The sequence below is a fragment of the Lathyrus oleraceus genome, chromosome 1 (assembly GCF_024323335.1).
Source record: "Lathyrus oleraceus cultivar Zhongwan6 chromosome 1, CAAS_Psat_ZW6_1.0, whole genome shotgun sequence".
Classification (NCBI taxonomy): domain Eukaryota; kingdom Viridiplantae; phylum Streptophyta; class Magnoliopsida; order Fabales; family Fabaceae; genus Lathyrus; species Lathyrus oleraceus.
In genome coordinates this window covers 415,426,529-415,441,464 of record NC_066579.1, presented here as the reverse complement: position 1 = coordinate 415,441,464, position 14,936 = coordinate 415,426,529, and positions in this window count along the sequence as shown.

Genomic DNA, 14,936 nt, shown 5'->3' with positions numbered 1-14,936 from the left:
TCTCATGATTTCTGGATCCCAAGACCATCCAATTTTTTGGGCTTAGTGATTTTATTCAAGCCAACAAGATGCACACCAGAGTTTTAATTACCTCTCCACAAAAAATTCTCAGCCATCATATTAATAAAATCACAAGTTGGTTGAGGTAGTCAAGCCACTTGCATATAATAATTTGGGATGAAGTTCATGACAGACCTAACTAAAGTCAACCGACTAGTTTTGTTTAACAATTTACGTTGCAAAAATGTTAACATCTGATTGATTTTCTTCTATGGGAACTCAAAGTCCTTGCGTTGAAGACGATCGTGCAACATATGGAAACCCAAGTACTTCGCTAGAGTAAGAGTTTGCTTGATACCTGTGTTGGAGACAATTAAGGGCCAGTTTGTTTTAGCTTTAAAAAAAATAGATTTTTTCTTTGTGTTTTTGAAAATAGATTCTACAAAAACGTTTTTTAAAATATTACAAATTTTTTTAAATTTATTTTTTATAAATTAAAAGATTAAATTGTTCATTCTATAACATAAATATATATTATTGAAGATCAAAACATAGTCAAAATCACAATTTTTTCAAAAAGTTGTATCTCAAAAATGGTTTTTATAAAAAGCTATTTGAAATAGCTTCAAAATTAAGTGATTTTTTAAAATTTTGATATCTAAAAAAAGTTTCGATAAAATGATGAAATACCTAAAATAACATTTTAAAAATAACTATTCAAACCAAAATTTCATTTGAAACTTTTATAAAAAGTTTCTTTGTAAATTTTTTTTACACTAAAATATGTAACACTATAAAAATCATTTAAAAAAAAGCCAAAACAAACTGGCCCTAAATCTATTTTACTCCTCTTAGTGTTGGTGGAGAAGAACACCTTTGATTTAGCAACATTCACTTTAAGACCAAAAAACATGGCAAAATAATTCAAGATATCGGAAATTATCTATGTCGGGGAGTTAGAAACCTTCGTAAAAAGAAGAACATCATCACAAAAAAAATGCGATAGAGGAGGTCCATTGCGAGATAACTTGATAGGTTTCCAACGGACTTCATCAACTTCCCTCATGATTGTCTGCGACAAGAATTTCATGCAGATAACAAAGAGATAGGATGAAAGGGGATCACTTTGTTGTAATCCTCTAGTCATAACAAAATTTGGTAGTCGTCTCTCATTCCAAAGAATAGATATAGAGAAGTTTATTACACGGTGCATGATCAACTATATAGTAATGGGAGGAAACTCATTTCGCTTCAAACAAAATTCCAAGAAATCTTAATTAACATGATCATAGATTTTTTCAAGATCTATTTTAAACACAATGGCAGTTTCTTTTCTTTTTAGATTTACGTATAGAATGAATTACTTCTTGGAGGATAATGGTATTATTAGTTGTCCTTTTATCAGGAAAAAACCTAATATAGAAGGGTCCAACTATCTGATTTAGATAAGGACGCAACTTGATAACCATAATCTTCATAATAAACTTGTAAATAGTGTTCCATAAGCTAATGAGCCTTAATTCCTTAAAAAATTTGGGGCAATCTACCTTAGTAATTAATGCGATAAGAATCTCAGAAAGAGAGGAGTGAAAGCTATTTGTCACAAGAGTATGTGATATTAGTTGGACAACATCATCTTCAACTATATGCCAAAATTGTTTAAAGAAAATATTTGGGAATCCATCAGGGTCAGGAGCCTTGAAATGGAGCATTTTGATTCAATGCATAAACAACTTATTTCCTCATCACATGTTAAATCAAAGAGTGTTAGACTTATTCACTAAGGATCCGAGCCATAGTTGAGTCACCCATACTAGCGGGGAGTATAGCAGTTGTAAGGTAGAAGAAAAAAAAACTTTTTCTAAAGTTAGTGTTTCTTCCCTTAGAATAGTATCATCATTGCACCAAACACCATTGAAAAGATGACAGCCATGGATTTTATTTCTCTTCTGCATGATTACCGTCTTAATATGAAAAAAAATGTGTTTCGATCTCCTAATTTAATTCAATCATCTTTAGACTTTTGATACCAATGAATCTCCTATTGCACAAAGATCTCGTCATACTTCTGTGGAAGCTCCTGTTGGAGATAAACTAGTCTTGTTGAATCTATTCTCTCCAAAGAGCGTTGGATACCCCTGAGTCTCTTCTAAATGTTGTGCTTCTGTTTGTTGATATTGTTAAAAGTTTCCTTATTAAAAATGATAGGATCGTCCTGCACACTTTAGAGACAATTTACAATGTCATATGGGGATTTCCTCCAAGCATTCTGGACTATATTAGAGTATTTTGGGTGAGTGATCTAATCTGCTTCAAACCTAAAAGGACGTGGCTTGTGGTCTTTGAGGAGAAGACCACGCCTAAGGAGAATTGAATTGTGATCAGAATGAAATTTACACAACTCCTCAATGCCAAGAAACGTCGACCAGGGCACTATCTAGCTTGTGATAGATAATTTGATTATCGATACAAGGCTTATTCCAAATGAATTTCCACCAATCATGTCTACTTCAACTAAATTACATTTATTAATGACATTCAACAAAGAAGTTATCCTGGAATGATTAAAATTACCTTTTTTTATTCACTCTAATGAATGATGTTAAATACTCCAATCAACATCCAAAGACCATCAACAACATTCCTCCAGTCAATGAGGTGAAGCCATAAGTCAAAATGAGAAGTCTACATAGGACTAGCATAAATTCCAGTTACATACCAAGACGAAGTTTCCAATGATAACTTGATATTAATTGTATCTATAAAGACATCATGCACGACAATTACACTGTTACTACCATTCTACTTTGATACCCAAATGCCCTCTAATTGACCACGTGCATCCACATAGTGGAGACTCACATATCCAGGTTTGTCCTAGAATGATTTGGTCTTATGAAAACCAATGTGTGTTTCCATGATGATAAAAAAAAGTTGAAGAGATTTTCTAATCAAATCCATCATGTGTCCTTTAGCCTTATTATTATAGGCTCCCCGGATATTCCAAGAGAGCACGGAGACTTTTTTGAAACCTAACACAACTAGTCAAGTTGATGGAGGTGACAACGCAAGTCACGGACACGATACAATTTACGTAGTCGGCTCCCATTCAATATGACTTTTACGAACAAATTCCTCTTCATGAGTAGCACCATAATCCATAGCTCATTGGTATGAATTTGTAAAAATTATCAAACATTTTACCCCATAAATAATCAAAGATTTGAAAAACTCAATGAAGTTTCAAACCAATTTTTTTAAACGTGTAAGTTGTACCAAGAAGTTTCAGCTTGAACCATTAAACCGAAAGTATTGGTATAAAAATATTTAGTTTGAATATTCAAATGTTTATCTCTTTCTTTGTTTTTTTGCCTTGGTTAAAAGAAAAAAGAAGAAGTTGATATAATACTTATTTGCAACTTATAACACAAATGCTTTACAAAATAAACGTTTATAAATAAGTTTCTATAAGTTATTTTTATAGCAAAAGATAAGTTATATATATATATATATATATATATATATATATATATATATATATAAATTTTTTTTTATAAAGTCTCTCAAACAGTGTCATAAAATTTATGGCAGTATGTAAGTTCAAATAATTCAATCTAAACAAGCATTTACTCCCGATCACACTCCCATCAGAGTTTAGCTACATGCACCAACACACATGAGTTGTTGAAACCAAAACAATAGATAATTTGTGACATGATATGACTAAGCAGCGGGAGCCAAAGTATTAGGATAAGCATGAGCATCAAAAGCTTTATTATTATAGAAGAATTCATACATGTTATCTTTGATAAAACCAACATCTTATATATGGTAGAGGTAGAATTTTTTGTATGTGCAGATATTCTAAGAAAAATGTATTAAATGGTACAGCCAAAGATGAGGAAGAACAAACTCAAAAAAAAATGTACAATCTTGAAAGATCATCATCTTGACGAATAACATATGAAATATGTCAAAACGAGAAGAAATCCTTTAATAGATCATCAAAGATGAAAAAGGTCATCAAATACTTCTGCTCAATGAACTTGTCTCAAAGTTGGATGATGTCTTTGTGGAAAGAAGTGTGATCTTATGTATTGCTTAAACTATATCTCTATGTGCTATTTTTCTCACCTTTATTAGGTAACTCGTCCCTTTCATTTTAAATAATTTGTTTTCATCTATTTCTCTCTTTGTTCTCTATTCTCTTTCATCTTTAATTATATGTTTCAGCGATTTTTGATAATGTCAAAGAGAACGAAGTATACTCTTAAAGAGATTATACTTAAACATTTATCTTCTTAACCTCTATTCTAAGTCACCTCACTGAGACTGAGATATGATTTGTCATCAATAACAAAGGGGAGAATGTATATATTTAAAAGGTACAATAGGTCTTGATGATGACAAAGGAAATAAAGCAAAATTATCATGGGCATCATCAAGGAAGAAAAGGATTGAAGTAAATAAAAAAATGAGAAGATTTTAATGGTTAGTGTGAGAGAATCATTTTCTAAGAACAACATCAAAAGAACTAAAGATTATGCAAGTTCACCTATGATCATGTACTTTATCTAGTTTGAATCATTAGTGTGTAAATAAGGAAAAGTATCTCTTAAATTACTAAGGCAATGCATACAACCACTTAAAATGATTTGTAAAACTTCATCCTTTTTCAAAACATTCTTATAAATGTTTTTGGCCAATGTATAATCAATAATGATGTTGCTTAATCGATTGTACAACAAGAATTCAGCCTATAATTGATTATGGGTCATATCTAATCGATTATGGAGCAAAAATTGCTCAATTATCTATTACGGAAGTCGCCGAAGTAATTCGAGACCATATCTAGCAAATATTTCCTTTTGTGATAGGTCTAATTAATCATGATGGTTGTCTATTTGATTAAAATGGTTGTCTAATTGATTAGATAACGTATCCGAATAATTGTTTTTTCTTTTTGAGTCAATTTTTTCTTATATAAAAGAGTCTCATGCTCTTTTATAAAGCATAAATTTTGTGAACAAACTACTCTCCTATTGTATTCACTCTTCTTCTAAAATCAAAACTTTTCACTATATAGTGTTAAGAGAGTAAAATACTTATACTTAGAGTTGTGTGGTTTTGTTATTGTATTGATATTGTAATACAAAAACTTAGTGCTCTTGTGCATTTTTAATTCACTTTGAATTTGCAAGCTATACCTAGTAAAAAGCTTAGTTTAAGATAAGTTTTTGGGCAAGACCTGTGTTTAAACTCAAGTTCTTGATAGCAGAAATATATTTATAGAAACTTTTAGAGACTAGAATAGGTTGTGTAGTTTAAAGATGAACCAGTATAATCTTCAGTGTGATCTCTCTAATTTTATTTCTTTTATTTTTTATACTGCCTAATTCTCCACCATAATTTTAAAATCAATATTTCACAAAAATGTTTTTAAAATTAAAATATCATAATTCACCCCTCCTCTTGTTCAACACCTATTACCTTAATAAAAACATGATTTTCTTTCATTGATGAACTTCATAATTTCACCCCGGTCTTCCTCATAGTAAGTTTGACTTAAGTGAAACCAATACCAAAGAAATTGTATAAAAATTACCAATATTATCCACCATATTAATTTCTTATTCAAGGTAATTTTATTTGACCTAATTTCAAAATTTATTTTTTAAAGTGTATTCTTATATTCTATTTTGACCTTTAACAAAAACTTTGGCCCACTGGAGGATGATGAGTCAAGATCGTGGGAGATTTTTTCTTATGAATTAGATTAGTATGTGAAAGATTCAAAATAATATATAGGGTGAGAGTAAATTTGAATCATGGGATTAAAATACGTGGGATAAACAAAAGAGTCGTATTTCCCATAATTCATTCGGAACACACTACACGGTTGCATCCTTGGGGGATAATTAAATTAATGTAAAAATATGGAGGTAATGATGTATGAGATATGATATATATGTTATCAAAATTATATGTATGTATAGTGATGATTATCTCTTAGACGTTGAATTTATGGTGATTTCACATTGTGTTGTAGATGGAACTCCTAAGGAGTATCCTAGACCAACTATAATATAAATTAGAGTTAGGGGCCCTGAAGAGGATATTATTTTGTCACCATAAGTAAGTCCTAAAAAGTCTAACAAAAGTGGGCTAGTACTTATAAATGAGTCATATAAGTGTCTTAAGTTGAGGTAGGGTTTTTTAGGATAACGCAAGCTTAATGGAGTAAGGTCACTTGACTTTTGTTAGTCCAGTCACATGATGGCATAGTACTATGGACCTCCTAAAAAAGTACTTTGGGGTACAATAGTAGCTAACAAATAGTTGTAACTCACTTATAGGAATGATATAATGCAATATCAAATAGATAGAAGTAGTATACCAGATTTGGTGCAATATTACTATAGAGAATAAACCACATGGTGCAATATCTCTTGAGAGAAGCACACTCAAAATTGAGTCAGAGAGTGCAATATATAATCACTTAAGAGAAGTATTACACAAAATAAATATCAATTGAAAGAAGGACACATGTGTGGATCTATGTGCTTGCAGGTATAATAAAGAAGTGATCCAAGATGGTGAAGCTTATAGATATCAAGATTCAAGTTAATCAATCACTACTTAGTTTTGATGATGTGTGGTTTTAATGATGACAATACTTAAAGTCAAGCAACCTATTGAACTAGATCCAGCGGTCAAAGATATACAAGGTAGTTGATCAAGCTATCCTCTCAAATCAAACTAAAGACATTTTTTTAAAATTAACACTAGTGAACAATTATTCTCACCTAGTGAAATAAATAGATGGTCTGATAAAAACTTAAAAATGAAGGAAAGTATGATTGTGAGGCGAGCTTAACATCTCTTGAGGTGAATCAAGGTGTCCCTCACACACCTATGTGACATGGATGGAAATGACTTAAAGGAGAAGTACAGTTAAATTCACGAGAAAAGCTATACAACTCGTTTGGAGAAACAAGACGATTCTTACATCCACATGAGTGAATTGACATAAACTTAAATGAGGAGAAAGCTTAACTTGTGAGGCGAGCCATATTTTGCCTAGAAAAATTAACCTTATAAGAAATTATTAATAGATGATTTGCATCAAAAGTTGAAAACATTTTTTAGAAAGAAATAAAAACACAAGAAGGTACTAAAGGATATTAGAAGGAAAGATGGAGGCTTTCAACCTTGAGGATTCAAGCTTGAATGCTCTTTTCATATTTTCTTCATTTTGCAAAAAATACATCATAATTAGTAGATATTTTTATCTAGTAAGTACTTTTGGTCTGGCAGTTATATGTATTGGACATGTGACTCCATTCACAATTGGGGAGTGAATTGTGGAGGTTTGAAAAAAATTGGTTGAAAACAAAATCATTTGCAATCAGAGTTTGAATTTTTTTTGTAAAATAAATGAATAAATAGGCAACGAAAAATCAAAGAAAAGAAAATAACTTATAATAAAATAGATAATGGAAAGAGAAGAACACCAAAGAACTATACATGTTCAGCCTAATAATGACCTACTTTTTTCCTCAAGAATTATTCTTGAGAGTATCCATTATACTTGAGAGCTTTTAGAAGAATGTGCCCGTGAACCTCTTTATACAAGGAATTGAAGTTTCCAGGTTAAATTTTAACCAAATAACAAACAATGGCTTAGAGCGGCTAGTCTCCAAACCAAACAAAGATTTTTCCAAGGTTGATCTTGAACTTAAACTGGAGTTTTGAGTTGGCTATCCTCTAAACCAAACCGGGGTTTTATACAGGCTAACCACAAACCAATTTGATATTTTCATCAGGATTATCTTAAACCTACTGAGCTTTTACACCAGACTGAACTCATGAATCAAGAGAGATTTTAAATGGGCTGATCTCGAACGGATAGAGTTTTTAATCAGGCTGAGCTAAAGAACCGTTATGGAGATTTTCACTGGTTAATCTTCACGAACCAAATGGAGACTTCCTAAGAAAATTCCCCAAAAATACACGAGCTTTTAACTAATTTAGCTCATAAACAAAATAATAATTTCCTATGGAAAAATTATTTACGCAAAATATAATACACTCTTGGTAAATTTACAACTTTTCCCTCACCTAGAAAAATTATCCTCACTTAGGCTCAAGACTAATCTTGAAGCATTATCGCTAAAAATATGTGATAAATATAAGAGATTTAGATAGATGATGGGAGAAATGAAAAGTGAGGTTTAAACTTATTTTTTGGATGTGAAAAGTGATATATAAGCTCTTTATTTATAGGCCAGTGTGTGATATAATTTTGGAAACAATCCATGGTCCAATTCAATGTCATAATTGATTAGGTTAATCGATTAGACACCCTAAATAATCAATTGATATGGCCACAAACAAAAGATTTTGATATTTAGTCATTATCAATAATTAGGAGACTATTCCAATCTATTATAGACTCAATTAAGTAACACCTAATCGATTAAGCTAATGATCTAATTGATTATTTAGTTAAATAAAGGTTTTCTAATCAATCAGGCACTCCCTCAATCAACTAGTTAGGTTGTAAAAACATTTTTAGGTGGTTTAAGTAAAATATTACAGGCTTCTCTAACGTTTTTAGTGTATGTAATTTATCCATAGTATTTCCATAAATACCCTTATGCTTTTATAAGACACTAGTCATTTAGACAGACACGACCAAGCGATCTTTCACACTTTCTTTATTTCACAACTCTGAAGCTTCAATTCTTAGCATCATTGTCTTTGAGTTTAGCATCACACAAGAACATTGAGTCTTCTTGATGATGCTTTATATATATTTATGTTTATTACCATCATATGAGTGTTGAGAGGTTAAACCATGGTTGATTCTAGAAACATAAATCTTCACTTGAATGTCGGTTGACCATAGTGTTGACTTCAGATAAATGTCTTTAGCTTCAAGAGCATAACTTGATTCGAGAGGATAACTTGATCATCCATCTTATGCATCATTACTGCTTGAGCTATCTTCAATGGATGCTTGACTTTAAGTGTTGTCATCAACAAATTAAATAGCTACTTAGTTGACTTGCAACTTTGTTATCCATAAGTTTCACCACCTTGGATCATTTTTTCTATACTTGTGTCATACCCCAAAACTTGCCCTACCTTTTTTCATTTTTATCTTGCCCATGGCTCATTTCATATGCATATTCACATAACCTAATCATTCATCATAAGACATTCATTTTGCATTTTTCAAATAATAAACATTTTATTTAAAGGTCCTTATTTAAGGAATAAGGCATAGGTGTATGACTGGCAGAATTGTTCATCTTTGCATCTTGGAGCTGGCTAAGAGCATAACATGTTTTGGATAATTCCTTAAGGATCAAGTCTCTTTGAGGTCTTACCCTTGGGACACTAGTCTTTGATCATGTTAGTTGGCGTCATGGCATTAAGGTTTGTTGACCATTTCCATTTAAAATCTTACTTGGTGATCACCATTGGTTGTTGTTTAATTCAGAGTATGGTACTTCATCTAAGTAGTCAGAAGCGAATCAAGTTCAAGCATCTATTCAAATATTCAAAAAGGCAACTTGGAAGGAAATTATTTTCTTGAAATATAAGTTACACACACACACACACATTTCATTTCAAAAAAGAAGCCATTTATCATTACAAAAGCATTCAAATAATATTACAAGGCCAATTACAAAATTACATCATTTTTTCCTAGAGATGACTTTTGGTCAACTGTTAACTGATGACTTCTCGGCAAGTGTACCGATAATGTTGAAGTAATAAAAATATTGAATCCACAAGGACTGCCTCCAAGCAAGACAAAATGTGTGCAATGTATAAAAACTAATAAAGGGGGGAGGGTCAAGTTTTAGTGCGAAAAGTAAATAAACGAGTAAACAATATCACGAAAGCGGTCAGGTTGTGCTCTAGAATCCCTTATTCATCTATTTTTGATGTTTAATGCCATGTATGAATTATCTAATCACTATAATTCCACAGCAAATTAACAAAACTTATCCCTCACAAAATAACTCACTAACCCCTACTCTGAGCTTTCTATCCCTAGCCCACCAGCGTAAGCAGGGTTAGACGATGTATAGAATATTAATTCTTTATGCCAATACTCGGGGTCTCTTATCCCTTTTCAACCAACGTAAGTACAATGATTGCCATAGGTCTAACACATAGACTAATGATCAGTATTCCATATGTACCCAAAATTAGATCAAAAGAGTATCTCACATAAAAGACATTACGAACACGAAGCAATTGAATAAGATTATAGATCAATAGGTTTATACAATTATCAAATCAACATAGAATCGAACAATATAGAAATAGGTTCATAATAACACAACATATCCTAAAGGAGCTTAGCTACTTATAGTGCAATTAACAATACCATAATTTATAGAAGAAAATAACATAATAAATCCCTTGAAGTGATAGCCTCAAATGGCTTTAAATGCTCTAAAAATCAACATTTGTGCTCTCAAAACTGTGCTTCAGTCTCCCAAAATCGTAACCCTTGTGAAAGTGCAGAAAATCTTCTTTTAAAGGCGTCAGAATGGAACAAAACGCATCAGAAAAAACCCAAAAAAGTGACCATCGTGTGCATGATACCTTGCATCACGCGCACAATGCATCTTTAAATGCCATATCACATGCGCGATAGTGGCGATGGTGCGCGTGATTATTCTAGTGGTTGTATGCTTTTTCTCATTTTTTACTCAAATTTTCACTAAGTCCACAATTTGCACACTTAGCTATTTTACCTTCATTCTTTAGTCATTCTTCTTCATATTTTCTTGACTTTCACTTGTTTTTCTCCGATTCTTAGACTAAATATATGCAATGACAGACTATCATCACAACCTCAAACTTGAGTCATTGTTTGTCCTCAAGCAACTCGCCTGCAACTGCATATTTCAACAGACAAGAATTCACACAATAACAATCGAAAATCTCCAAATTAAATATTTATTTTACCTGACCATTGTTCTAGCTCCCAAATTTTATCTGGCGAATTCAGAAAAAAGTCCTCAACATTGACGAGTACTCAATATGTCTCTCAGCTCACTATAACCCACTCAATGGATAGGGTGGTCTCTTAATCATCATGCAAAATCAATTAAACTTAGCTTATCATGTTCTAATAGAGTTCATCATTGAAATCACAACACACGTATTAGAGGACTTTTCAGTTTGTAACTTGGCTTATGTTAGGGTAAGATATTTTGAGGAAAGTAAGTTTAAACCTTTAGAGTTAGTTCTTAGTTCTCTTTCTATTATCATACCTCTTTGTTCCTTTTTGATAGTACTAGAGAATTTTGATCCTTCTTATAATAGCATTCTTTTCTTTTCTCATTCATTTTTTTGAAGAAGTGTTTTTTCCACTTATTTTCACAATATTTTTTAAAATTTTGGATCCTATTCTCTAGTACCCCAACTCCAAACTTAAAACTTTGCTCACTTCCAAGAGTAACCCCAAACTTAATCTTTTTCGTATTCCTTAGGAACTATACTTCTACCTAACTCCAAAAAGAGTGTGGAAAGAAAAAATCTTTCAAGTAATATGGCCAAGAATTTTAGGATATGTCACTGAAAGAAAGACTTAGGATCAAAGTGGTTAGCAATGCATATATCTATTACTACAGGGTGGTTTACAAAGGTTCAAAGATATAAATAAAAAAATTGCCTCAGTGTGTGTTGGTCAAACCAGATAACTTAATCAGAAATAGAACAAACCAGATAAGAGAATAATTCATGGATACACTCATAAAGAAAGAAAAGTGAACAATGGAAATATTTGGCTCAAACCTTATTAAATGAGGTATTTATAGGTTTAGTACAAGTTCGTTGATTATTTTATCATCCTTCGCCTTCAAGTAGCTAGTTGTTATGGTGATGATCAAGTTTCTTTTAGGTCATCTGTTCAATACTAAAGTGCTAAACTTCCAATCTGAAAGAAATAAAATAGCCATAAACTTATTTATTATACACAACATGGATCTTCATGGAAAGGTTATTCTTGAGTAGCTAGTTTCTCTTGTGGATGGTCTTGATTAAAAAGAAAGTAAATTCTGCAAAACAAAAACTAATTAAAAATTGATGGGTTGCCTCTCATCCAGCGCTTCTGTTCCATTAATAGCTTGATGCTCAATGCTCAAAACAAGTCAGGCGCAAGGGATACCCTCATGCTGGTGAAAACTCCTTTTTTCATTCATTTGTGAACTTCACTACCTTTTTCTTCAAATTGATAGCATATCTCTAGATCGTCCACATACGGTGTCCATTGATATGCATTAAACATCACTTTCTCCTTATTAAACTTCAAAATCAATTCAGCTGTCTCCACATCTATTTTTGCCTTCCCAGTTGCCAAGAATGGGCGCCCGAGAATCAGTGATCCTTCTGAATCATTTTTCATGTCGATCACCACAAAGTCTACATGGAAGCTCAAACCATCGACATGAACTAGCACATATTGTACAATATCAAGAGGACGAGTCATAGATGAATCAACCAAAGTGAGTGTCATGTTGCTCTGGATGATCTCTTTAATCTCAAATTCCTTAAATTTGCTCAACAACATGACATTGATGCTCGATCCTAAGTCGCATAAAGCATGTGGGATTTTTAACCCACTAATGGTGAAATTGATATTGAACTCTCCTGGATCATTCATCTTTAGTGGAACTTCTGACGGTTCTATCGTCTCCCCTTTCTCTGTCATGTTGACCTATTCTTGAGCCAACTTTTGCTTTTCACCTTTCAGTAATACCTGCATAAACTTAACAAACTTGGGAATTAACTCTAAAATTTCATGAAAATATATACTTACCCGAAGTTGTCTCAACATTTTAAAACATATTTCAAACATTCTAGCATCATCCTCGTGTACCAGTTTCTTCGTAATGATGGGATATGATGGTTTTATGTAATCTGGTAAAGGTGGGTTTGGTTCATTTAGGATTTTCTCCTTTGTTCTCTTCCAAGGATATTTTTTGTCTATAAGTTGATCAATTGTGACTCCTTTTTCCTCTTTGTCACCTTGATTTACACTTTCCTCCTCCATATAAATCTCACCTAAGTACTTGTACTTGACTCACGTTAGCTCTACCTAAGCTATTTTCAGCTAGCTTTTTATTCAAAAATTCAATTTGAACTAAAATAGCAGTATGGGTATGAAGAGGTAACATACCTTTAGGTATGCCCACGGTTTCAAGCTTGACCGACCTTTCACTTTTTGAACGGTATTCATTCATACACATCTACTCAGTGAGATATTTTACTTGTGGTTCAGTCATTTGGAGGATAGTACCTCCCACAAAAGTATTCAATAACATGCGAGTTTGACTCTTGAGACCTTTGATGAAGTTTTGCATCTGCTCGATATTATTCATGTTGTGATTTAGGCATCTGCGCAACAATAATTTAAATCTTTCCCAAGCGTCATAAAGTGACCTAATTTTCTATTGCTCAAAATTAACAATTTCTGCTCGGCGCTCGGTAAACTGAGTAGTAGTAAAAATTATTTCAAGGAATTTATCCTCCAATTCCTTACAAGTCTGGATTGTTCCATTAGTAAGGCAAATCAACCAATCTTTCACCCTTCCAATCACTAAGAACCCAAACAACCTCAATTTAACCTGGTCTTTAGTGACATCAGTTGGTTTTCACATTGAAGTTGTTTCGTAGAATCATGCAAGATGCATCCATGGGTCTCTAATTGCATTCTTGTCGGACAGATTTTCTCTTAAACCTGAAAGTACATAATTTTTAATATTAAAGTTAGCAGGGTATACCAGTACAAACCCCCTAGAAACCTTTCCTTCATCAATTCTTCAGAGTTATAAGAACTTGATAGTTACTCTTCTTCTGGTATTCCTCGGCCCAGAGCGGTTTCTCTAACTACTTTTCTGAGAACATGTGTGGTTCTTTATATTTAGGGATTCAATGGAATTAATTGATGATCCTAAATTGCGCATACACAAACAAAAAATACCTTAGTAGCACTATGATAAATAATAAATTAAAATAAAAATTAAAAAGACAAAATAAAAACAATTGCACAAACGTCACCTTGTTGAAAAATCAATAGTCCCTGACAACAGTGCCAAAAACATGATAACTTCTCAGTAAGTTGTCGCTATCGAGGTTTTGCAACAACAAGGGAACCGAGACTTGAACTAATGGATGCCCCTCGAAGGGGAGAAGGCAAAACAGAAGAGTCGCCACCGAATTTTATTAGGTTTACCTCTATAGGGAAGGCGAGGGTAAATAATCGATAAAACCCTCGGAAAAAGAGATGCGCATGGGGAGCATAAAAAGGGGATAAAGAATCGGTCTCGCAACCGAGACTTGGGTTTGGAAGTCGGTTACACAAGGGGAATGTATTAGCACCCCTCACATCCATGGTAATCCATGAGAACCATTTGTGTTATTTACGTATGCGAGTATTTATCTCATTTATTATTTTATTTTCTAAAAGGTGTGTAAAAAGAGTGATGGGACTCTGGGTTTTTTTATTATTGTGCTCGCCAAGGATTGTGGCCCTTGTGCCTACGTATCACTCATCAAGGATGAGCAATCAGAGCTTCATAGTTTAGAGTAGACAATGTTTGTGTGTTGGTTAATTTTACCTTTGAGAAAAGAGTTTTCGGAGTGGTGCCCTAAGGCACAAAAAAGTAGGTTCAATGGGTTGTGTTGATTTTACCTTTAATAAGGGTTTATGAAAAGAGTTTGTGATTAGATTGCACTAAAAGTCTATGGGAGGAGGTGAATATTCTAGACAACAAGTCAAGCGTCTTACGTCCAAAATAATCAGATTAAGGGTAAGAATGCTTCATTCTTACTCATTCTCCACCTCTTAAGGCTCATGGCGTACAATATTAATCGTAGTTTTAAGCATTTTGAACTTGACATTG